At 45.0% G+C, this 26,726-nt stretch overlaps 1 pseudogene; it reads right to left on the bottom strand.

Moving 5' to 3' along the window:
• Nucleotides 1–20,679: 20,679 nt before the first annotated feature.
• On the bottom strand, nucleotides 20,680–25,547 carry LOC129154796 (uncharacterized; annotated as a pseudogene).
• Nucleotides 25,548–26,726: the final 1,179 nt, after the last annotated feature.

Below are 26,726 nucleotides of genomic sequence, written 5' to 3'. Positions count from 1 at the left end.
TATGAACTTTGTTTCAAGTTTTAAGTAGGCATACAATATTTAATATTTGTATATCAGAAGAACGTGTGGGTGGGTGTAGCAAACTTTCACTTTGTCCGACACATCGGGCGGGCGGCGCCGCAGCGGCCGTGGCGGGGACTCCCCCCTGCCACCAGGCTGGCGGGGAGTGAGAACTGCCTAAACACAGCATGACATCTTATGCCATCTCTTTCTTGTTTACGCTGCAGCGTCTTCTATCCAGGCATCAAGCAGCAGCAGCACATTTACTGAGCTGCAATCTCAGCATCTAGAACCAGGTGAGTAAGTTACTTGTTAGGCTATTTGTAATCAGCAGTAGAAACGGACTTTTTCAAATTAAACGGCTTATCACATATATCGCTATGCAAAATTAATTTATTTAAATCCACACCAGACACTTGTTTTTGGCACAATGAGTGCAGCATTGATTTAGCATTGAAAATATTAAATAATCTGAACATACACATCTGAAATCGTCTCCTTACTTAAGGATGTCATTGTCAATTAGGCTCTAAATTTGTAAAAAAAAAAAAGGATGGACATTAGTTTTTGTGACATTAGTCGGTGTTTCCTTGTTTAATAAATGAAAACCTCAGAGTGCCTCAGATCACCAGTTCTTCTTCCTCATGTTCTACAATTTATTTGATGCTGAAGAGCACCTGAGAGTGAGACATAATTTATTTCAAATATTCCCCATGGATGCACTCACTTCCACCTGTTTTTGATAATTGCCTTCATGTTTTCATAGAACAGATAAAAAAGATCAATAAAAGAAAAAGTCCAGTATCATTAAAAATAATGAAAAGCATCACTGCACATGACTGAGGAAGTAAAATACTGAATGTGAAAGTGGCACTGTTCTTAAGTAATTCAGGTGTAACAGAGATGAAAATGTGAATTTCACCAAAAGTAATGTGCAGTGATTGTTTGTGTTTTTGGAGCCGCCTACTGGTGGTTAGGCGCAACTGCATGCAACGGGTCCTTCAGGCGCATTCACAGCCCCTCCCACCAAAGCAGTAATGAAAGCTGGTGGAGGTAGGTGTACTGTGAAGCCGCTCTGCACTTTAAGTCATTTTAACCTTTAATTAATATATCAATAGGACTTGTTACAGATATTTAAGTGTTGTTAGAGCATATTTTGAAAAAGGTTAGCTGTGTTTGCATTAAATTAATAACTTTATAGACGAGATTCACACTAATGGAAGCTAGCTTTTCAGTCCTTTTAGTAATGTTTGGGTTTTTTCTTTTTGCCTTGAACAGACCGTTGTATGCAGTTGCAGCGCACACACACTGATGTATTATTGTGTGCTTGTTTTTACATCAGGTACGTTCAGATGTGTTTGGTAAAAATATGATTTGTAAATGTTTTATTGTTTCAACTGCCGGTGGCAGTTGACTGTTATACCTACTGATGGCAGTTAACTGTTTCAACTGTCGGCGGCTGCGCTGTCATTGTTGGTACTATTAACTATTTTATATGTTTTATCAAAAAGAAAGTATGTATTGCTCTGAAATGCAAGTTGTTAAATTAATATATTGCTGTTGTTATTAAATGCCACTATACGATCATATGATGGAAAAAAAAGGGAAAAGCAGTAATGAAAGCTGGTGGAGACCGTTGTATGCAGTTGCAGCGCACACACACTGATGTATTATTGTGTGCTTGTTTTTACATCAGATCCTGCCAGTAAAAAGCTCTGAAGGACAGTCCTGTGTCTGTGGCCTGATTGTATGTGTGCGGTGATTTGAGGCAACTCCAATAACCCTGGACGGACAACAAGAGGAAGCCGTCACACTGGTGCCGTGACTCCCGGATTGCTGAGCAGCTTGATGCGGTTCACCGGAGGTTACTGTGTCGTCTACCTGCAAGTTACCTCTTCACTTCAAGACCTCCACAATTGGGTCACAAGGTTTATGAACTAAGGGAAACAGTAGTTCTATTTCTAATTACCACTGGATTTTAATTGAGTGTGTTTTATTTCTGCTTTATCTTAACATGGCAAAGAGATTTGAACCAAGTGGTAAAACTGTGAACAGTCACCCCTCTTTTGGGAGAGGTAGAGGTGTAATGGGACTTACTTTTCAGCCCGGTTGTGCTGTTGGGTTTGATTTGGGTGTATCACCTATACTACCTGCGAGTAGTAGTAAACCCCAGGGATTAGCTCGGGATCCAGATGAGACACCTACTGGTCAGATGTTATTTGGGGGCCAGAGTCACTCAACACCTGTTGTTGGTAATGACTTACACCAAATAAGTGACATGATTTATCAGTTAGGTTCACAGATTGGGGAATCAATTGCAAATAAACTGTTATCTTCTGGCGTTGCTGGGGGAAAAGAAGCCTGTGGTACCTGTCAGAAACAGGACAGTGCCAATGTTGAGGACGCTTCTGTCTCAGATGGTCAAAGGTTTAATGTCATTGTAAAATCAGAAACCTCACCTGCAGTTTTCAAAGGTGACAATTCTGACAAGTACACTGTTACTGAGTGGGTTGAAATGATGAGAGGTTACCTTAGACGGCAGAACTATGATGTTTCTATGCAAAAAGAGGAAATTATGGGGAAGTTGATGGGTAGAGCCAGAGATGTAGTTAAGATTGGCCTTAGAAGTAATCCTGCCTTAAATGCTACATCCTCCCCAGATGTAATTTATAACATGCTGATACAGTACTTCAGTAACACATCCTCCTGTCTGCCTCTACAAGATTTCTACTCCACACTGCCACTCCAGAAAGAGGATGCTGTTGATTACTGGATTCGCCTTAATAAGGCTGCAGACATGGCTGAGGAAGGTCTGAAGCGTCAAGGGAAGCGCATTGAGGATATTGGTAGCGAAATTGCTAAAATGTTTGTAAAGCACTGCCCTGATACAGAACTAGTTTCAGTGTTTAAGTACAAACAGATTCATGAGTGGACCCCCAAAGACATTCAGGAGAGGCTAGATGAACACCAAAGAGAGCGATTGTCCAGTATTAAAACACCAATGCACATACCATCTGCAGCCCAATTACTATGTTTTGAGACACACGTTGAGCCCAGAGTCTCCAGTAATGTACATATGCCTGATGGTGTTCTGCTCCATCATGTTGTGCAGCCAACCACTGAAACTCCTTTATCCTATGCACCTGCGATGGTGCAGAACCAGCAGTTCCAAGGTGATTCAGTTACTCCAGCTGCACAGACATGTTTTCCTTCCCTACAGCCTATGAAGCAGCAGAGTAAATGCACAGAAGTGCAATGCCAGTTCCAGTCTCCAGCTTCTGCCCCACTCAGTCAGCCACAAGAGGGTGCCATGCTTGGTGACATAGTGTCGATGCTCAGGGAGCTTCTCACCAAAGTTCAGCCTAGTGGTCAGCCCTCATATGCTCGTCGTGGGCGCACAAAGGGCCGGGCCAGATCTGTTATGAACTGTCGGGTGTGCAATGATGACAAGCATACAACAGAAACCCACTGCCGTTCAGACCGACTCTGTTTCACATGTTTCAGCCCAGACCACACGAGATGGTCCTGCCCAACCAATACTTCCCCTACAGAAAATATGCAGGGAAACTAGGTGACCTATGTCTGGAGGGAGGTCACATGGGTCAAGGTAAAATCTCCCACACATTTGATGCTGCTGAATTGTACCAAAATATACAGAAACTGAATGAATCAGAAAATGTTATTGTTCAGGACACACAAAGGGTCAAAAAGAGTGACAGCTTGTTTTATATGCATGTTAAAGTCGATGGCAAAGTGACTCTTGATGCCATGCTGGACAGTGGTTCGATGGCATGCTCACTGAGTGAAGTAGCCCTGCAGTCGCTAATTAATGCGGGTGTTGTTATCTCTCATCAGGAGGGTACTGATGTTGTGTTTGTGGGATGTGGTGGTGCCAGAGTGAAACCAACTTCAATAATAGATCTGGAGATGGAGATCTATGGATGTAAGCTATTGGTCCCCACCTTTGTTGTAAATAACCAACAGGCTGATCTGCTCGTGGGCTCCAATGTCATCAGGCATCTGTTACACCAGCTAAAGAATGACTCCTCCTATTGGGAAGCTATTTCCACACCAAACCTAGATCACCCTGAGCTTGAGGAGTTCCTCTCTCTGCTTGCTGGCCTGGATCGTCGTTCTGGTGAGGATGTCCCAGACAAAATCGGAACTGTGAGATGTAACACAGCTGTCACTTTGGAGGCTGGAACTGAATATCTTTTATGGGGCAAACTTCCCAAGGATACAAGGTTATCACCTGGCTTGACTGTGATGTCTGAACCCACAACTTCCCACTCTGCTCCCAGAGGCATATTGGTGGCAAGAGCGTTGACACAACTCTGGGGAGACAGATTTGTCCCTCTCAAGATCCTAAATGCTTCCAGTTGTCCTGTAACCATTCGTAGAAATGCTAAACTGGCCGATGTCTACACCTGTCTTGCTATGGAGGACTTGGTTATGCAAGATGTAACATGCTCATATCAAGCTACCACTGTAAAAAGCACTGTTGATCCTACAGCGGAAAACAATGACTGTGTGCAGGAGAGACTGAAAAGTGTTGGTCTGGGTGATCTGGACCTGCAGTCTTGTGACGTGTCAGATGGTTGGCGGAGAAAGCTGGCTGACCTTGTGATCAGCTATGAGGATGTGTTCTCCCGCCACCACTTAGACTGCGGAGAGGCAAAAGGGTTTGTGCACAGGATTCGACTCACTGATGAGAGACCCTTTCGGTTGCCCTATCGCCGTGTGCCGCCTGCTGAATACCAGAAGCTTCGTCAAGTCCTAAATGAAATGGAGGAGAAGGAAATAATCTGCAAATCCACCAGTGAGTTTGCCTCACCCCTCGTTCTAGTTTGGAAGAAGAATGGTGACTTGCGGATCTGCACAGATTTCAGATGGCTCAACAGGCGAACACTGAAGGATGCCCATCCCTTACCACATCAAGCAGACTGCTTAGCTGCTTTGGGAGGGAACACATTCTTCTGCTCAATGGACCTCACATCTGGTTTTTACAACATGCCACTACACAAAGATGACCGAAAATACTCTGCCTTTACAACACCCATGGGATTGTACGAATACAACAGGCTCCCCCAGGGACTGTGCAACAGCCCAGCTAGTTTCATGAGGATGATGATGTCCATATTTGGTGACCAGAACTTTCTCAGTCTATTGTGCTACCTTGATGATTTGCTGGTGTTTGGCCCCTCTGAAGAGGTGACTTTCAAGAGGTTGGAGATGGTGTTCGGCCGCCTGCGGTTCCACAACCTGAAGCTTGCTCCAAAGAAATGTTGGCTAATGAGAAGATCTGTGAAGTTTCTTGGACACATAATCAATGAGTCTGGTGTATCCACAGATCCCGCTAAAGTTGAGTCCATCAGTAACATGTCAACTGCAGATCTCATGGAACCAGATGGCGTCACCCCTTCCCCATCTCGTGTTCGCTCGTTTCTAGGCATGATTAACTACTACCAGCATTTCATCCCCAACTATTCCTCTGTAGCCAGGCCACTCTTTAATCTGCTTGCTGGTGCAAAACAGAAACGCAAGTTGAAGATACCCACCAAGCGTAAGCTTGTGCTTCGCAAATTGACTAAAGCTGACTGGACAGATGAACACCATTCTGCATTCATGGAGCTTAAAGCAGCTTTGGTCAACTCAGTAATTCTGGCCCACCCAGACTTCACTCGCCCATTTGTTCTGTTTACAGATGCCTCATTGGATGGTTTGGGTGCAGTCCTATCACAGGTTCAGGAAGGTGAGAGTGTGGCCAGGCCAGTGGCATTTGCAAGCAAGTCTCTCACACGTGCTCAAAGAAAGTATCCAGCCCATCGCCTTGAGTTTTTGGCACTCAAATGGTCGGTGTGTGACAAATTCAGCCATTGGCTGAAAGGACATATGTTCACAGTGTGGACGGATAACAACCCACTCACGCACATCCTCACCAAGCCACATTTGGATGCCTGTGAACAGCGATGGGTGGCAAAGCTGGCTTCTTATGCCTTTGACATTAAATATATCCCTGGCTCAAAGAATTTGGTGGCGGATGCCTTAAGTCGCGAGCCATTTATTAAGTCGACTGTAGTAAGGAAGCTGTTGCAAAGACCGTACAGCCAGCTCCTTAATGAGGCCCTCCCTGTCTCAGTTGGCTCAGTCCAGGAGGCTTTTAGGCAGTCGAACGCCAAGGACCAGCACTCCAGCATGTCGCAACTCCCTAACAGCACAAAGTTTCAGTCCTTCACAAAAGATGATGTCCATGCTATTCTCGAAACACAAAGTGCATGGGAATCTGCTGCTAGGCTACGAGCTGTTAACACCCTCGAACACCTACCTCAGCTAATCCTTCCAGTTCAGGATGACCTACCTGTCTTTTCAGAAACCGAGTTGCGTGAGAAACAACAAAACGACCCTGTCCTATCAAGGGTGTTGTACTATGTTGCCCGTGGCCGTCGCCCATCCAGAAGAGAGAAACCCAAAGAGCAAGCAATGGTCACCAGGTACCTCAAACACTGGGAAAAGTTTACAATGTCCAATGGAATCCTGTACAGACTTTCTAAAAACCCAGTAACCAACAAGAGGCGTCACCAATTTGTAGTTCCTGATTCTCTAAAGGCTGAGGTTCTCAAGGGGATTCATGACAGTGCTGGTCATCAAGGGCAGTTTAGGAGCTTGGCTATTGCTCGTCAGAGGTTCTTCTGGCCCCACATTGACCGTGATGTTAAAGACTATGTTCGCCAGTGTCCCCGGTGTGTTATTGGCAAATCCCCTGATCCAGAAGGTCGAGCACCTCTTGAAAGTATCAAAACATCTTCACCATTGGAGGTCGTGTGCATTGATTTTTGGACTGCAGAGGACTCCAATAACAAGTCTGTTGACGTGTTGGTTGTGACCGACCATTTCACACGACTTGCACAGGCCTTTCCTTGTCGTGACCAATCTGCAAAGCAGGTGGCGAGGCAGCTTTGGGACAAATTTTTCTGTATATACGGGTTTCCTGAAAGGATACATTCGGACCAGGGTCCCTCCTTTGAGAGTCAGCTCATAAGGGAACTGTTGGAAGTTGCGGGTGTGAGGAAATCCCATACAACCCCTTACCACCCGATGGGCAATGGTAGCGCAGAACGCTTCAACAGAACACTGGGAAACATGATAAGAGCTCTCCCACCTGATGCAAAACAGAACTGGCCAAAACACCTTCAGACATTAACCTTCATGTACAATTGCACAGTCAACGAGACTACAGGCTATGCCCCTTTTTATTTGATGTATGGAAGAGTGCCACGCCTCCCTGTTGATGTGCTTTTTAAGAACATTCTTAGAGATCCTGAACTGTGTGGCTATGACAAGTATGTGCTATCCCTGACAAAAGATCTCCAGGACGCCATGGCCATAGCTCTAAGTCATGCCGACAGGGAACAGGAACGGCAGGCCTGCCTCTACAACCGCCGCACAAAAGGAAAACCTATTGGTGTCGGAGACCGTGTCCTAGTCTCGAACAAACGGGAGAGAGGGAAGCGTAAAACTGCTGACCGCTGGGAGTCTACAGTGTTTACTGTCGTGGGCATGAATCCTACAACCCACACATATCAGATACAGCATCCCAACACTGGTCAGGTCAGAGTTGTGCATCGTAACCTCTTGATGCTTGTGAATTTCTTGCCCTTTGATACAGCCAGTCAGTCTGTCGACTCTTCTGCCCTTTTACCTGATGGATCTGATGTTACTACTGCATCAGATACACCGGAACCGGTTGTTGAAAAGAATGATTCAAGAATCAGAACCCAAGAGTGGGTCAGCTCCTTACCTGATGCATCCCGTAATGCTGCTCACATGAACAACTCCGTCAGCGAGATGGTCTCTGCAGTGGAGGGAGACGAGGGGCTTCTGTTGTCCCCTAGTGTGACGGGCTATGACCCTTATCCCTTGCTAGTTCCCTCTGCTGATAGACAGAGTGTTCTCTCACACACTTCACTGGTTGCTCAGTCTGCTATTGGCACTGACTCAGTCCACACAGTCAGAACCCGTGTTGGTAGGACAGTCAAGCCTGTCAATAGGCTGATTCAGGTGATGACCAACATGGCTATTAGTGACGATGCTGGTCAGCTTATGGACAGTTTTTAATTCAGTTTTTCAAATGTTTCAGTAGAGGCATGTATAATAATATGCCCTTTTCTAAACAAGTTGTATCTTGTTCTTTGTTCTGTGTTTTGTATTTTATAATAGATATATACCATAACTTAGTACTAGTCCTGGTTTAGGGGCTTCTTTTTGTTTTACACGTGGGTTATGTAGGATGTAGGCTGCATCCTGCTTCCAGGAGCTGGTAGGGAATAGGGCGCCATTTCCTTGCCACTTCATCCTTTATAGAGGATACTGTTTAAGTTGAACTGTGTACACCCACGTTGAGTAATGTGAGGTTTTGTGTCATGGTGATGGTATTTGCACTTTCATAATTTTGGCTGAAATTCAGCAGGGGTGGGTGTAACAGAGATGAAAATGTGAATTTCACCAAAAGTAATGTGCAGTGATTGTTTGTGTTTTTGGAGCCGCCTACTGGTGGTTAGGCGCAACTGCATGCAACGGGTCCTTCAGGCGCATTCACAGCCCCTCCCACCAAAGCAGTAATGAAAGCTGGTGGAGGTAGGTGTACTGTGAAGCCGCTCTGCACTTTAAGTCATTTTAACCTTTAATTAATATATCAATAGGACTTGTTACAGATATTTAAGTGTTGTTAGAGCATATTTTGAAAAAGGTTAGCTGTGTTTGCATTAAATTAATAACTTTATAGACGAGATTCACACTAATGGAAGCTAGCTTTTCAGTCCTTTTAGTAATGTTTGGGTTTTTTCTTTTTGCCTTGAACAGACCGTTGTATGCAGTTGCAGCGCACACACACTGATGTATTATTGTGTGCTTGTTTTTACATCAGGTACGTTCAGATGTGTTTGGTAAAAATATGATTTGTAAATGTTTTATTGTTTCAACTGCCGGTGGCAGTTGACTGTTATACCTACTGATGGCAGTTAACTGTTTCAACTGTCGGCGGCTGCGCTGTCATTGTTGGTACTATTAACTATTTTATATGTTTTATCAAAAAGAAAGTATGTATTGCTCTGAAATGCAAGTTGTTAAATTAATATATTGCTGTTGTTATTAAATGCCACTATACGATCATATGATGGAAAAAAAAGGGAAAAGCAGTAATGAAAGCTGGTGGAGACCGTTGTATGCAGTTGCAGCGCACACACACTGATGTATTATTGTGTGCTTGTTTTTACATCAGATCCTGCCAGTAAAAAGCTCTGAAGGACAGTCCTGTGTCTGTGGCCTGATTGTATGTGTGCGGTGATTTGAGGCAACTCCAATAACCCTGGACGGACAACAAGAGGAAGCCGTCACACATGCATCAGAAGGTTAAGTTGCTTTGTGTGTGTGTGTTTTCTTTTTCTCACAGAAGAAGAACCCAACACCAGCAGACTCAGTGCTGCTTCAATCCAACAGCCTGAAGAGACACCATCATCAGCTTCTAGAGATGTCTGTGAACATGTACGAGCTGGCCCCATGGATCCTGCTGACTGGCCACAGCAGTTGACTGATGCAGTGAAAAGTGAATTAGTTAGTCGAGGACCTTATGAGGTAAAGCCAGATTTCACTTTGGGGAGAAAATCAAGAGAACATGGTTGATGTATTCACCCAAAAGGGATAGTTTATACTGTTTCTGTTGCAAAATCTTCTCCCAGAAAGCATTTAAATTAAGTAGGGATGGGTTTAACTACTGGAAAAACTGTAGTGAGACTCTTAAAATGCATGAAAATAGTCCAGAACACACCAAGAACATGGGATTGTGGAAGGAACTAGAGAGCCGTATAAGAACGGGCAAAACAATAGACAAAGTGGAAATGGCACTAATAAATACAGAAAGAAGAAGGTGGCGTGAGGTGCTTACCAGGTTGGTTGCCATCATCCAGTCATTGGCCGAGCGCAACATTGCTCTCAGGGGAACCACTGACAAATTAAATGCTCCCAACAATGGCAACTTCCTGAAAGAAGTGGAGCTTATGGCTCAGTTTGATCCTGTCCTAAAGGAGCATGTTGCCAAAGTGGAAGGAGGAGCAAACCACACATCATACCTTGGAAAAATCATCCAAAATGAAATCATTGACTGTATCAGTGAAAGGATTGTGGAGTCTATTGTGTCTGAAATTATACAGTCAAAATATTTTTCAATAATTTTAGACTGCACTCCAGATTTGAGCCACAAAGAGCAGTTGTCAGTGATTCTGAGAATTGTTTCAATTGAAGGTATTCCACAAATAAAAGAACACTTCCTTGGTTTCCTTGAAGCAGAAGAGACAACCGGAAAAGGCCTTTCAGAACTAATTTTAGGGAGACTTCAAGAGTTACACATCCCATTTGAGGACTGCAGGGGGCAGTCATATGATAACGGTGCTAACATGAAGGGGAAGAAAGCAGGTGTTCAAGCAAGATTACTACAACGAAACCCCCGAGCATTATTTGTGCCATGCGGAGCACACACTGTTAATTTAGTTATCTCGGATGCAGCAAAGAGCTCTGCAGATGCAACTGGATACTTTGGCTACCTACAGAAACTGTTCACTTTGTTTTCTGCTTCCACTAAAAGGTGGTCCATTCTACAAAAGCACGTGAACACAACTCTGAAATCCTGGGCAGATACACGATGGGAGAGCCGAATTAACAGTGTGGCAGCTGTAAGGTTTCAGGCTGCCAAAGTTAGAGATGCCCTTATTGAGGTGAGAGACAGCACTGCAGACCCAATCATAAAAGTAGAAGCACAGTCTTTGGCTGAAGAAGTTGTTTCATACCGCTTCTGCATTTGCACTGTTGTCTGGTATGACATTCTGGTAACAGTCCAAAATGTCAATAAACTGCTGCAGTCTGCAACCGTGCACTTGGATGTTGCTGTAGACCTCCTGAAAAAAGTTGACGTCTCCCTTGCCAGTTACAGAAACACTGGTTTTGCTGATGCACAATCCTCTGCAAAAGAATTGTGTGAGGAGATGAATGTAGTTGCTACCCTAAAACAGATGAGGCTCAGAGTGACCAAAAGGCAATTTTCCTACGAGGCTCCCGATGAGCAGCTTAGTGATGCACTGAAGAGAATGGAAATTTCTTTCTTCAATGCAGTTGTTGATGTGTGCATTTCATCACTAAGAGAAAGAACAGAAATGATGGGTGACATTGCTAGCAAGTTTAGTGTTCTCACAAACTTCCCTGATCTCCCAGCTGATGAGCTTGTGAACCAAGCAAAAAAACTGGCCAACACCCTGACCTTCGGAGATCAATCAGATTTGGATGCAGAAGAACTGATTGGGGAGATGCAATCTTTTCCAACTTGGCCGAAACACAAAATGACATCTCTTGAACTGTTGGTGTTTCTTGAGGAGAAAAACCTTAAGGAAGCATATCCCAATCTATGGATAGCACTGAGAATTGCTGCCACAACTCCAGTGACTGTGGCATCTGCTGAGAGAAGCTTCTCCAAGCTCAAGCTAATCAAGACATATTTGCGATCCACAATGTCTCAGGAACGTCTCAGTGGACTTGCAATAATAAGCATCAATCAGGAAGTGTCAAAACAAATTTCATTGGATGAAACCATAGATGCCTTTGCTGCTAGAAAGTCCAGAGGAGTGCAGTTTTGAATAACACTGGAAATGATAGTGAGGTTTTGGTGTTTGAGATTATCTTTTTGTGGAAATAACCCACAATAGTTTCCATCTTGGCCCAAACCTAAAATGACAGCACTATAACTTATTTTCCTTGAGGTGAGATTTTAGTGCTTCTCTGTTGTGTAAGAATCTTTTGATTGCCCACTGTGATATGTTTTTAAGTTTTATTTATAACAACATTGAACAAAATGGAAAGTAGAACTTTCTTTATGACACTTTGATATTTGAGTTTTACTTTTGATTGCACAGTTTAATGCTGCTTTTGATTTTGCATCCCCCCAATGACATTTGCACGACATTTTGAGTTGGATATTTTAATATTCTCAGGTTAGTTTTCTTCAAGCTTACTTTTATTCTTCAGGCTGTTGCCTTTAAATAGTTGTTCTGTGAATATTTAAAATAAAAAATCAGTAATTAAGGAAAAATTGTGGAGTTGCTTTTTTCCAGTGTGTGGTGGGTGAACTTGGGTTTGGGTGAGAGGTGTGCAGGCACGGGGGGGGGGCAAATGGGCACTATCGCCTTGGGTACCAAATTACCTAGAGCCGGCCCTGCTGGAGGATGTGCCTCTTCTCTCGCTGGAGGACTTGCTTCCACTCTCTCTGGGTTTAGACTTGCTTTGTCTGACGGGCTTGCCTCTTCTCTGCTTGGAGGACTTGCTTCCGCTCTCCCTAGGTTTAGACTTTCTCTGTTTGGAGGATTCGCTTCCACTTTCCCTGGAGGATTCATTTCCACTCTCCCTGGAGGATTCACTTCCACTTTCCCTGGAGGAATCACTTCCACTCTCCCTGGTGGATTCACTTCCACTCTCCCTGTGCTTAGACTTGCTTTGTCTGACGGGCTTGCCTCTTCTCTGCTTGGAGGACCTGCTTCCACTCTCCCTAGGTTTAGACTTTCTCTGTTTGGAGGATTCGCTTCCACTTTCCCTGGAGGATTCACTTCCACGCTCCCTGGAGGATTCACTTCCACACTTCCTGGTGGATTCACTTCCACTCTTTCAGGGCTTGGACTTGCTTTTTTTGGAGGACTTGCTTTCACTCTCTCTGGGCTTAGGCTTGGTCTGACTGGATGATGTATTTTTGTTTTTATTTTGATTTTCCAGGGTTAATTCCATACTGCTGTAGAGAAATAGAGTGATGTAACTAGAGTTGTATTTTAATATACTGTAAGTAGATCGCTTGTTATAATCAGAAGATGGGCTGTTTTTATCATCAGGGAGTTTAATTAAACACTCTGTATTGACCTTGAGACAAGAAAAGAGAGAGTTGGGATCGTTTAAGAATTTTATTATAAATTCAACAATCTATCAGGACTAACTCTGTGTTGTTTGGAAATGAATGTGATGTTCGATGTGTGTGTGTGTGTGTGTGTGTGTGTGTGTGTGTGTGTGTGTGTGTGTGTGTGTGTGTGTGTGTGTGTGTGTGTGTGTGTGTGGTTGGTTCAGACTCCTTAGGCTGACGTCATTGAATCTGGTAGTCTTTGTTATGACTAGATATCACGAGGCTTATAAAGTGATGACATGAGCTGCTATTTTGCCGTGTACGTACCCAGTGGGGGCCTCCCAGGTAGATCAGGAAATGCCAGGTCTGAAGACCTCGGATGTGCGCTGGAGCTGGTCGAAACAGCGATCGCAGCGTTTCAAAGCCCGTCTGAAGGGTCGACCCAGGTAACAATCGGCAGCGTCAGCAGGTGCTCTTATTTTGAAAGGATGTCGTCTGGTTGTTAAACGACGAAAATCTCCAACTTCACAGTTCTTAGTTTAAAGAAGAAAACACATCTGGCCAGGCTGTGCTTCTCTTTGGGATGATGGTGAAACCCCGTAGGACTTCCAACTGAACAGAACTGAAGTCAAAATGGAACTGAGCTTAAAATGGCGTTGCCTTGTTTTATATCTCTGAATTGTTGATAAGTTTTAGTAAAGCGGATTGGACACTTTAAGTCAACAAGCCAGATTCTCTTGCGGCAGCCGAAGGCTCTGATTGGTTGGAGCAATGTGTCATGCGTTGCCATGGGGATGAGTGTCAGTCTGTCTGTGCATGTCGTCCTGTTTACTCATTAAACACATAAATCATGACATCTTTATTTCACAGATCATTCACTTGATTATTATTGATCAACATCTGTTTCGACTAGCTTTAATCACAAATTAAGTACTTTGATTATTGAAAAGCGTTCTTCTTCTCCTTCTGGCTCTTCTCCTGGAATGTAAACAGTCTGAGGAACACCCGACCTTGGCGTTTTCTACACGGGTGTTACTGTGTACAGGGGCAGCTGTGTGGAGCTGAAAATAATGAACTTCATAACGTTACACTGCTATCCCTTTCTGTGCTTTCGTCCATGGGATTTGGAATATACTCCTCTTCGCTACCTAAGTTTGAGTCATCCGATTCCATGAGATTCATCTGAATCATTAAAAAAAAAACACAAAGATATGTCAATAACTATTTTTGCAACATTAAATATAAATCCCTGAGTATACTGAACTGGCCCATCATACTAAATGAAGAAAATTTTGTATGGAGTATTTTCAGCACAAGTAAATTTACAAATTAGAAGAATCACTGCCAGTTGCATGAGCAACAGACATTTTCACAATCAAGAAAACACAAAAGACCCCCCACCACCATCCTAAAGTAAAGAAAACAAAAGACTCACAGGACGGCAAGACCTTTGCCTCAGCTTCTGTGAATGCCTTTCAGGCTTAAAAATGGAAGTCTCCCCTGTGCTGTCACTACTTGAATCATAGAAACTGTGGGTAAAATCTTATGTTTATGTTTATTTATTTGGCAGACGCTTTTATCCAAAGCGACGTACAATTTATAACCTATAGGGCATGTTGTGATCTGTGGGGGAAACCGGAGTACCCGGAGGAAACCCACGCATGCATGGGGAGAACATGCAACTCCACGCAGAAAGGCCACAGCCGAGTTTCGAACTTGCAACCTTCTTGCTGCGAGGCATGAGTGCTAACAACTGCGCCACCATGCAGATCTTGTACTCTATCCATCTGAAAAAAAAGGAGAAATGGACATGAATATTTTTCCTGTGTGATTGCTGCATTTTTATTTGATAGGGAGACGGTTCAGAGGTTGTCAGGTGAGCTAGACCCCTCTGAGAATTATTTACCAATATTACCCCGTCATCGAGCTGCTGAGGCCCAAGTCCAAACTCCCTTTCAGGGGGAGTAAACATTAAAACTAATTTAAAAATAAAAGAGTAACATTTCACTTTTCATGCATTTGACTGAATAACTGTTACATTTAACGTCTTCATAGCAAATGATTTATCTTGTTGATATATTATCATTCCTGTTTACATGAAACTACAAGAGAGAGGGAGAGATTAGTCAATATTTCTTGCTGACCTCACAATCGTCTCCCTATTGTAACGGAATCAAAGTGAGGTAACTATCTAAAGTTGTATTTTAATACACTGTTAGTAGTTCACTTTTTATAAACAGAAGAATAGGCTGTTTTTATCACCAGGGAGTTTAATTAAACACTCTGTATTGACTTTGAGACAAGAAAAGAGAGAGATGGGATCGTTTGAGAATCTTTAATTTCTCAATTATAAATTCTAAACAATCTACCAGGACTACTCTGTGATGGATGAGAATGGATTCGGATGTTGTGTTGGTGCGTGTGTGTGTGTGTGTGTGTCTGGTTCAGATTCTCTAGGCTGACGTAATCGAATCTGGTCGTCTTTGTTATGACTAGATATCACGAGGCTTATAAAGTGATGACATGAGCCGCTATTTTGCCGTGTACATACCCAGTGGGGGGTCTCCCAGGTAGATCAGGAAATGCCAGGTCTGGAGACCTCGGATGTACGATGGAGCTGTCGGTGCAGCGATCACAACGTTTCAAAGCCCGTCTGGAGGGTCGACCCCGGTACCGTTCGTCGGCGTCAGCAGGTGCTCTTATTTTGAAAGGACGTCGTCTGGTTGTTAAACGACGAAAATCTCCCGTTTCACAGTTCTTAGTTTAAAGAAAACACATCTGGCCAGGCTGCGCTTTTCTTTAGGATGATGGTGAATAGAACTGAAGTCAAAATGGAACTCACTTAAAATGGCGTTGCCTTGTTTTATATCTCTGAATTGTTTATAAGTTGGAGTAAAGTGGATTGGACACTTGAAGTCAACACCAGATTCTCCTGCGGCAGCCGAAAGCTCTGATTGGTTGGAACAATGTGTCATGCGTTTCTATGGAGATGAGGATCAGTATGTCTGTGCCGTTGTCCTGTTTTCATTAAACATAATTCATGACATATTTATTTCACAGATCATTCACTTGATTATTGTTGATCAACATCTGTTTTGCTTAATAATTTTAATCACAAATAAAGTACTTTGATTAAGTAAAGCTTCTTCTTCTCCTTCGGACTCTTCTCCTGGAATGTAAACAGTCTGAGGAACACCCGACCTTGGTTTTTCTACACGGTGTTATTGTGCCCAGGGGGCAGCTGTATGGAGTTGAAAACAATGAACTTCATAACCTTACACTATCAATTAAGAAATTAGCAATCAGTCAGAAAAGAAGAGTTGAGCCCATATTATAAATGAGTACTGATTAATTGTTGGTTATCTATATTTAATTGATAATTATTGCACTGGACCGGCATCCGGAAGTGAAAGCATCAGCCCACTGGGGCTTGTCTCGGTATGCTGGCTGACCAGTGGCCTACACCACTAGGCACGTCCCATCTCCAATAATTTGGATGGGATGAAACACTGAATTAGCTGCTGCTACTAAAGTCCACAGACTGTGTCTTCCAGTAACATGAACGTCCTCTACTGAGAGCCTTGAAAAGCAACATGAATGCAGCTGCTTTGGTGAACATAATTTTGATTGCGTACATGACACTTCCTGTTATACATTTCTTTCTTGAGCACTGATCAATGGACATCAGTCCTGCAGGCATTTATGCCAAGTAAAGATAACGTGAAATGCATTGCTGTTGTTACATCGACTTTTTCCCCATCTGTCTTTGGTTAGTTTTTCCAGACATCAGGACTGGATGTGTTGCACAAAAAATGTAGTGGAAAAACTAAATCTGAATACAGAGAAGTGAAACTGAAAAGTGAGAATGAATTAGGGGGTTGAATTTTTCAATAAAATGAAATGGTTCATACACATCCAAATCAATAGATTCAATTTCAAATAAGTTTATTTAGATTCAGATTAAAATAAAAATATTCAAAACAATCAATTCAGGTTCTAACTGTATGATTCCCATTCAAATATAAAAGTATTCAAATTCACTTCCTACTGGCAAAAAATGTATCACTAAGAAGTTACTCATACAAAATGTGTTTTGAAACTTACAGAATGCTTTTTGTGCGTCTCAGTGGTGGAACAAGTTCATCATCCAGTTGCTTGTTAGATTGGTTGCTTGGAGATGCCTCATTACAAGTTTCTTTCACAACACTTTCATCTGAATCGTACAAATGATCTGAAACATCTGGCCCAATATCCAGATGCGAGGTGAGAGGTTCAACTTCCTCATCAGTTTCATCGCTATCTGGATAATCGACCAGTGAAAATCCTTGGACAGTAAACACCTAAAAATAAACAATAATTAAGTATGAGATTAGAAAGGTTAGCAAAAGAAACATGACATGATTTGACTAAAAAGCTGAATGTAGAAACATGAACATCAGCCCTTTTAGAGAGTGTATGAATATAAATGTTAAAATCAGAGAACAGCTATACTATTCCAATACAATCGTTTGTTTGCCTGAGGAAGACCATTTGGATTGAAAAGTTTGTGTTTTAGTCAATGCTAAAAACTACATGCAAACAAAGACTTAAAACCAGGCACATCAGTTAAACAGACACAGTCAGCTAAAACAATCAGATCAGCGGCCTAACGGGGTGCTATGAGTCTGTAGTGCATTTTTTATTTTGCTTTAAAAGCCTCAAGTGTAGTTTTGAGTCTTCGACAATTTTGGGGCAAAAGCGCTAAAAGCTCGATCTCCGCGACTCTTACGTTTAGATCGTGGAACAACCAGTAGGTTGTTGGCAGCGGAGGGCAGTGATCTTGAGGGGGCGTGTTTCTGCAGTAGTGATGATAGATAAGGCGGTGCAGTGCCTGCTAGTGACTTGAATGTAAATACCAGAATCTTGACCTCAATGCAATGTTTTATTGTAAGCCACTGCAGTGCCTGTACCGTCATCAGTTCCAGCACATTTATGTGAACATATGTGGGGGTGGGGGGCAATGGCCGCCCACTGAATGGGACAAGCATGTACGCCCCCATCCTAACGGGAATGCATCTGTGAAAACGGAAACGTGTGACATTGCACGACCAAGAGAGACTCCATGCATCAAGATGTCGGGGTTCCCCCAGTGCTCCAGATCTCGCATATGTTGTTTGTGATGCAGCAGGTTTATCTTGAAATGCCTGAACCAGCATTGGATGCATGTCATATGTCGCAAACCAAGAGGAACTGCTATATGGCCTGCAGCCATCATGCCAAGCAGCTTCATCACTGTAAGAGCTGTCACAGTGTGGCGAGGTTGCATGTGGCTGATTACGTGTGTTGAGACTGGGAAAGGTAGGCTCTCATGATGCTGGAGTTCAGCTCTACGCCCAAAATGGTGATCAGCTGTGATGGGATCACAAAACTTTTCTCCCAATTTATGGAGAAACCAAACATCCTAACGTGATTAGATGTTCTGTTAGTGTTCTCATCTGTGATTCCACGTCAGACTCTGAGGGAGCCAGAAGGAGCAGATAATCCAGATATAAAAAACCATCAATCCCACCGTGCATAATGGCTGAAGCCATGTCTCTAGACAATTCTAGAAGGTGCAGGGAGAGAGGGAGTAACTGAACAGGAGTCTGTTGTACTGATATTGGACTCCGTTGAAGGACAAACGCAGGAATTTCCTGCGTTTCGGGACCACTGGAATATGGAAATATGTGTCCCTCAGGTCGATAGAAGTTAACCAGTTGCCTGGACGAACGTAACTCAAAAACGGTCTCATGGTGATCATGCGGAAGCGCTTTACCACTATGAAGTGGTAAAGTTGAACAGGAACAGATCGTGGATGAGTCTGACACTTCTGGCCTTTTTTTGTAATCAGGAAATTGTGGGAATAGAACCCCAAATTCACCTCAGGTTTTGGAACTCTGGAGATGGCTTCCATTGACAGGAGCTCCTTCAATTCTGACTGGAGGGTGAAGAAGAGGTCCGATGACGTCAGTCTCATTTCCACAATCCTTGAGAATGGAGGGGGATGGGACCGAAATTGAATGGTAAATGGCCTGTATTTGATATCGTGTCTTCTAGAGTCCTGGAACCCCACAAGGTGCTTTACAACACAATCAATCATTCTCACACACATTCACACCCTGGTTGTGATGAGCTACATTGTAGCCACAGCTGCCCAGGGGCACACTGACAGAAGTGAGTCTGCCATACACATGCGCTACCGGTCCCTCCAACGATCACCAGCAGGCATACCATACCATACCATACCATACCATGTTTATTTGTAAAGCATATTTAAAAACAGCATGACAGCTGACCAAAGTGCTGTACTGTTGTAAAAAAGAAGGAAACGTAGGGTTACATTATGTAAACCCCGGTTCTTTGATAACAGAGTGAGGTGTTTCACTATGGGAATCGCCCTGGCGTGACCAACTACGGAAGCTCCAATGACATCATGTCTGTCCCTGACAGACTGGTTGCGCCGTGCCCAGGCTCCGCCCACCCAGTATATACATGGCCAACCAACCCCTCCTACTCATTCGGACGATTTCTTACCATTAATGCAAGAAGGGAATAGTTGGTGAAACACCTCACTCTGTTATCAAAGTACCGGGGTTTACATAACGTAACCCTATGTTCCTTTTCTAACTTCGTTCGGTGTTTCACTATGGGAGATATGGCCCACTCCCGGATTGCATGTCCATCCCGAAGCGAGCTGCAGCAAAAACTCTGCTTAACCACTAAGCAGATGCTGTGCATCTTGCCTCCAGCACTGAATGTGCCAGTGAAGGTTGAGACACATCCAGCCTGTAAAACCGCACAAAAGTCAGCGGCGTGGCCCAGCTAGCTGCTGCACAAATATCCTGGACTGACACCCCACGAAACAGGGCCCAAGATGTGGCCATGCTCCTTGTAGAATGAGCCCTCACCCCCAGAGGGGGTTCAGCACCCTTACACCTATATGAAAGGCTGATCGCTTCTACAATCCAGTGTGCCAGTCTCTGGCGAGACACAGGTTTGCCTTTATGGGCCATGGCCCAAGAAACAAACAACTGGTCTGATTTTCTGAGACCAGCAGTCCTGTCCATATAAGCCCTTAAAGCTCAAACAGGGCAGAGACAATTAAGCTTCTGCTCTTCTGCTGAGGAAAAAGGAGGTGGGTGAAAAGCCAGCAACTCCACAGGACGACTCCATTACTTTAGGCACAAAAGCTGGATTGGGCCGCAGACACACTTTAGTGTAGCCAGGGGCCCACCGTAAACACGAGGGACTGATTGACCATGCCTGAAGGTCACTCACTCTCTTTGCTGTAGTTAAAGCTAAGAGCAGCGCAGTTTTTAAAGAGAGAAATTTCAATCCAGCCCCATCTATAGGTTCAAAAGGATGATGACAGAGGGCCTCCAGAACAAGAGAGAGGTCACACAGTGGTACCAGTGGCCTAAAGACTGGTAGCTTACGGTGAGCATCCATCATGAAGTGACTCACTAATGGGTGTTGCCCCACCAGTTTGTCACCAAACCCCACATGGCATGCAGAAATTGCAGCCAGATACACCTTAATAGTGGAGAAAGCTTTACCTTTGTCCATCAGACTCTGCAAAAAACAGAGTACATCCACCACCGAACACTGAAATGGGAGGACACGTTTCTCTTCACAGCACACCTCAAAAACCCTCCATTTACAGCTGTAAAGAGAGCGAGTTGAGGAGGCCCTAGCATTTTGAATGGTGTCAATGACACTTGAGGGCAGGCCTGCCACGCTCAGATTCCACCTCTCACGGGCCAGGCCCACAGAGACAAGCGGTCTGGGTGAGGGTGATAAATCTCTCCCCTGGCTTGGGACAGGAGATCCCTGCGGACAGGCAGGGGCCAGGGTTCGTCCCAAAGCATCTGAATTATTTCCGCCACCCACGGCTTAGATGGCCACAATGGAGCCACCAAGATCAAAGACAGGCCCTGTTCCCTCACTCTTATTAGAATGGAGGAAATCAGACTGAGAGGAGGAAACGCGTACAGCAGCACTCTTGGCCACTGGTGAGCCAATGCGTCAACTCATAGAGGCGCATCCGCGTCTGTCAGGGAGAAGAAGAGTGGGCATTGGGCGCTTTCCCATGAGGCGAAGAGATCTACGGTAACCTGACAGAATCTCAGCCATATTTGGTGCACCACCTGGGGGTGGAGTTTCCATTCTCCGTACAGAGGATTTCCTCTGGACAGAAGGTCTGCCCCTCTGTTCAAGCTGCCCGCCAAATGTGTTGCGCGGACTGAGAGGAGTCTGGAGCTGCACCACACAATTATTTCCTTGGTCAGTGAGTGCAGCTGTAGGGAGCGTGTCACACCCTGACGGTTGATATAAGCTACCACTGTGGTGTTATCTGTCTTCACTAAGACATGACAATCCCTTAAGTAGGGCAGGAAGTGCTTTAAGGCCAGAAACACTGCTAGGAGTTCCAGCACATTTATGTGAGCCTGTTTCAAACTGCGTGACCAAACGCTGTTCACTGCTCTCCCCATCAAGGTGGCCCCCCAACCTGTCCGTCGTCATGGTAACTCTGGACACCACTGCCCCTTGCGGAACCCCAGTTGTGAGAACTGTTTGGTCTCTCCAAGGCTGGAGAGCCGACATGCATGCCGGAGTTATCTTCACTCTGCGGTGGAGATGACGGCGGGAGCACAGTCTTAACAACCTCACCCACCGCTGAACATCTCTCATCATAAGAAGCCCCAGTCGCACCAAAGAAATCATTGACGCCCTGAGGCCGAGAAAGGCGCAGGCAAAGTCTGTACGACACACGGTTTCCTAACTGAAAACGTGCGACACACTGTGTGAAGGACGCAATCCTCTCTTCTGACAGCGAAATGCGATGAGAGAGAGTTTATCTGAAGACCCAGATATTCTGTGCACTGTCTGGGAAATAAACTGCTCTTTGTCCAGTTTATTTTCAATCCCAGGTCGGTCAGATGGCTCAATACCACCAGCGCGTCACTGGCTGCTTGCTCCCTGGAGGGAGCGCAAATCAGATAATCGTCGATGTAAGAGAAAATTCTGATCCTGCGAGTCCTCAGTGAGGACAGCGCTGCCTCTACACACTTGGTGAAAACCCTCGGTGCTAATGACAGCCCGAACGGGATGGTTTGAAACTCGTAGGCTGTGCCCTGATGGGCAAACCTGAGAAATTTCCTGTGTGGAGGATAAATAGAAATGTGAAAATAGGCATCCGCGAGGTTGATCGTGACAAACCATCTCCTGGGCAGATGGAACGGCAGAGTGTTTTGTGAGTCAACATTCTGAAAGTGTACTTGCGTAAGTGTTTGTTTAACACACGCAGGTCGAGTATGGGACGGAGAGATTTCCCGTCCTTCTTTGGAACGAGGAAGTAGCGCGAATAAAAACCCTGGTGGGCCTCGTCGCTCGGCACCATCCTGATTGCTTTTTTGTTCAACAGTGAAGCGATTTCGTTTTCCAGGATATGTGCCGAATCCTCTCTTGCCACTGACATTATTATCCCGTTGAAACGGGGAGGTTTTGAGACAAACTGAATCCTGTAACCCCAACAAACTGTCATCAGAACCCAAGAGGAAACTGCGCATGCACGCCACATCTTGGCCCGTGCCGAAAGCAAGCCGCTGTTGGGTGACGTCATCTCCGTCACCTGGGCAGCCTCGACTCGTCCCGTGGGAAGAGTGAGAGGGCCCTCTGCTGGGCGCAGAGGGACCTGGTGGGGTTTGTTTATTATTTTTTGTGGGGAGCTGTCTGCCCTTGGCTGAACGCCTGGCTGCAGAAAAGATGTCTTTATTTTTAAATGATCCCCCTGAACATTTCTGCACACATCTGGGAACAAAGTGCTTGGTGACACTAACTGCATGCTCATGAAAAGTGTTTGGTGACACTGGGTTTTCTGCTCAACACACTCTCTGAACTCTCTGAACTGAAGAGGGAGGAGCTAACAAAACTCCTGCTGGACTGGGAACCACAGGAGTGTCTGAACCCTGAACACAGAGGTCTGTTTTTACCTTGAAAACCGCCTCTTCTTCCAGAGAGGCTTCTTCCTCTTGCCCTCGCTGGGGTGAGACGGGCGATTCCTCGCGGGTGCTGCTGCGAAAGAGTGCTTCCCCGATGGGCGAGGGTTCTCCGCCTTGTTTGGCTGACCACCTGCTGATCGCTGTGGTCTAGCCCTACCCTGTCGACCCTTTGCCGCTGGGGCAACTGCTGCAAACCCAGGCTTGGGTGCCTGAGGTGGCTGAGGGTTATGTTTACGAGGCAAGCAGAGATTGAAGGCCTCACCTTCCTGTGGGTGCTTGTCTCAGTCATCTTCTCCAGGGCAGGGCCAAAGAGACCTTTGGCAGGGTCATATGCTGCATCCATGACATCAGCTTTCTGGGTGTCACCTAGGCCTGACAAGTTTAGCCACAAGGCTCTCTCACCTGAAACAGCCAAACCCATCACACGTCCACAGCCCTGGACTGCTCCTCTAGAAGAGCGCAGGATGAGATCATTCACCACACAGATTTCATCCCATAAAGCCGGGTTAGGCGCCCAAGAGTCCAGCTGACGACCCATTTCCTCCAGGATTTCTCCTTGATAAGCTGACAAGAGAGTAACTGCATTGAGGGAACACACAGATTGGCCAGCATATTTGTACATCCTCTGAAAAATGGATGCCGTGAGACGATCTGTTTTAGATGGGAGAGAGATGCTGGATGACGCTGACACTAATCTGCGGTTGGGGTGAAGGTGGTATGCCACTGAAGGCTCCACAGTTGGGGGTTCGGCCAGCCCCACTTTCCCCATCCCATGCACCTCCAGTTTGGAGCATCCCTTGGTGGGGAGTTTGCTCTTAAATGGGCTAGACCAGTAATGGCTCATTTCTCTCATGCATGCTGGGACAGCCGGCAAGAGCTGCTTGGGTGGAGCGGAGGACAGTGGCAGCCTCTTACCATCATACAGGTCTCGTTCCACCCCTTCTGCCCCTTGGGCTGCCGGCCACTGAATGTTGAGCTTTGCCGCTGCTCGCCTGCAGACCTCGTACAGGTGGATGTTCCCCTGTGATGCCACCCCAGTGCCGCTAGGCGGCCTAGAGGGTGAGCCGGGAAGGTGGAATCCTCTTCCTCCTCGTCCATGTCCAAATAGAGGAAGTCTGAGTTCTCATCCCCTTAGGGCTGGGCGATATGGCAAAAATAGAATATCACGATTTGTCCAATATTTTATCACGATTTCGATTTTATCACGATTTTTTATCCATGAATAGCATAATTTCAATTGCGTATTAAAGAAGAGAAACATTGAATAAATAAACATTTATTCATATTAGGGATAATCAACACAGTGCTAACACACTTATATTTTAAACTCACACCAGAGATGATAAAAGCCCTGAGAGAAACAATTACAAAAATCAGTTTTTCTCGTTTTTCAAGTAACTTTACATAAATTAAAATTGTAAACATATTTAAAGTGCAAACATGTCAATTGCAAACGTATTGTGCAAACATTAACTTGTTCAAAATACTATGTAGCTCCCAGTTGCTCATGTAGTGGATAGTTAAGCTCAAATACGGCTCTGATGTGCTGCTGGACCAGAGATCGCTTGTGGTAGCAAAAAACTGCACATTCTGAATATTTTCTGCAACAAGTCTCTAAATAAAGTAAAATTTTCCAGTGCAGATTGGAGACAACCCATAGAAGCACTGATTTGATCTCATTTCAGAGAAAAATAGAACAGGTTAGATGCACCTAATAAATAAAATTACTAACAAACTCAGGAATCTTTCTTTGCTTCACTGTTCTGGTGCTGAAAATATCACTAATGCGGATCAAAGGAGATACACAGATGAATGCACCTCTTATTATTTGGAGACTACATTTACTGCAGCTGGCAGAGGCAGAGATTGTTTCTATTGATACACGGAATTTACAGAATAATTTTAAATTGTAATAGGGGAAGACTGCAGGAGGGAGCGGTAAAATACAGGGGGTCCCCAGCAAAAACAAGAAACTTTACGAGTCTGATGAAACCCGCTGGTTTTCCATCAGGCAGTCACGGGGCAGCTCCAACGACCCAATGACCGAGCTCAGTCCGGCTCGGCAGAGGGTGAACGAGCCGAGGCGACGTCGTGCTCTGCTTAAGAAGAAGTGTTATTTTCCTGCTTCAGAAGAAGTGTCCAACATGTTTTTACGCTTTCTCCGAGACATGTCACGTCGCTAAGTTGTTAGCGCCGCGCGCTAAGGAAACCCTGCGTTCCTCTTCGGAACGAAAACCTCGTTGTCGCTCTCAGCCACAGCCGAAGCCATGTTTGTTCACACACACACACAGGTGAAAACAAGCGGGGCACTAATATATTACTATGACTCACTCTGATTGGTTAAGGGTCAAACAAAGGCGTGTCATTCGCCTGGGGTAAGTTCCCTTTTCATTCAGAGGCAGAAATTCAACAGCAGAGCTGTGAATCGTGATAAAAAGGTCTCTCAAAAATGACAGACCGTCTGATGTGTAGATCGTAAAACGGTCTAAAATCGTCATATCGCCCAGCCCTACATCCCCTCCAGCCTCGTCATCACCCGCATCGAGTAGCCCACTATCAACCAGTCCCTCGAACAGAGGTGATAGCGGGGGCTCCTCCTCCATCATATCCGCCCAGCTTGTGGAGGCTCGCGGCTGATGGTTGTCACCTGCATCACAGGTGTGGCCAAGCCGAGGCCTGGGTCCCGGCCGTTAGCCACCGCCACTCTAAGCCTCCTTTCACTTATTTTCTCCGGCATGGAGGAGCAGTGAGGGCATGTCTGCGGGTTAGCCAGTGATGCCTGGGCGTGAGCAGCACCCATGAACACTATGCACATAGGATGAGGGCCCCTGCCTGAAATAGAAGCCCCACATGACGCCGGGCACAGGCGGGATGCAGCCTCTTTAGCCTTCGGTTCCGACCCGTCCGTCTGGGTAGGGGTGGAAGCCGTAGCTGAAAATCCAACTCGTCATGACACATTAGCCTGAAAAAGCGTTAGCAAGCTAGTTAGCAGGTGTGTAAGTCTGCAACTAAAGCTATATTTTATATGTAGGGCAACTCGTCGTGACACGTTAGCTGCAACAAAGTAGCTCAATAGCAAGTAAATGCTAAATAAGCACAGGACAAGCTCGCCACAACGCATTAGCTTGAGCCACACTCGCTAATACTACTCCGTCAATGACAACCGAGTAGCCGCGGGAGCAGTTCGCCGTGATGCGTAAACTGTTCCTAGCGAAGTGTGCCAAGTGACTTAGAAACACTTACTCAGCTCTAATCCAGACTGCGTTCGGTGACGTATCCTGATGGTACGACTGGGAACAGTTAAGCAGCTGATCAAAGATAGCCTGAAAATCGCTGAGGGAACAAAGTGTAGTTTCTCACGGGAAGAAAGCGAGAAAGCGAGAATGAGTAGGAGGGGTTGGTTGGCCATGTATATACTGGGTGGGCGGTGCCTGGGCACGGCGCTACCAGTCTGTCAGGGACAGACGTGACGTCATTGGAGCTTCCATAGTTGGTCACGCCAGGGCGATTCCCATAGTGAAACGCCGAACAAAGTTAGAAGAAGAACTCCGAAATAACAAACAAAATTGAAAAAACGATAAAGGATAAAAGGGATAATAAATTAAAAGAGTTAAAAGATAAAAAAAAACGAGTAAAAGCAAGGTCATGACTAAAAATATTTTTAAAAAACATACTAAAAGGTAAGCACATGTCAACAGGGAAGACACCACAGACTAAAACACTAACTGCCTGATTACTGATCAAAGTTAATGATAAAAATAGGCCTTCGGCACTGACTTGAACCG

Source organism: Nothobranchius furzeri, chromosome 7 (genome assembly GCF_043380555.1).
Source record: "Nothobranchius furzeri strain GRZ-AD chromosome 7, NfurGRZ-RIMD1, whole genome shotgun sequence".
Lineage (NCBI taxonomy): Eukaryota > Metazoa > Chordata > Actinopteri > Cyprinodontiformes > Nothobranchiidae > Nothobranchius > Nothobranchius furzeri.
The sequence above is the reverse complement of the archived record's forward strand: the minus strand, read 5'-3'. Positions and strand labels throughout refer to the sequence as shown.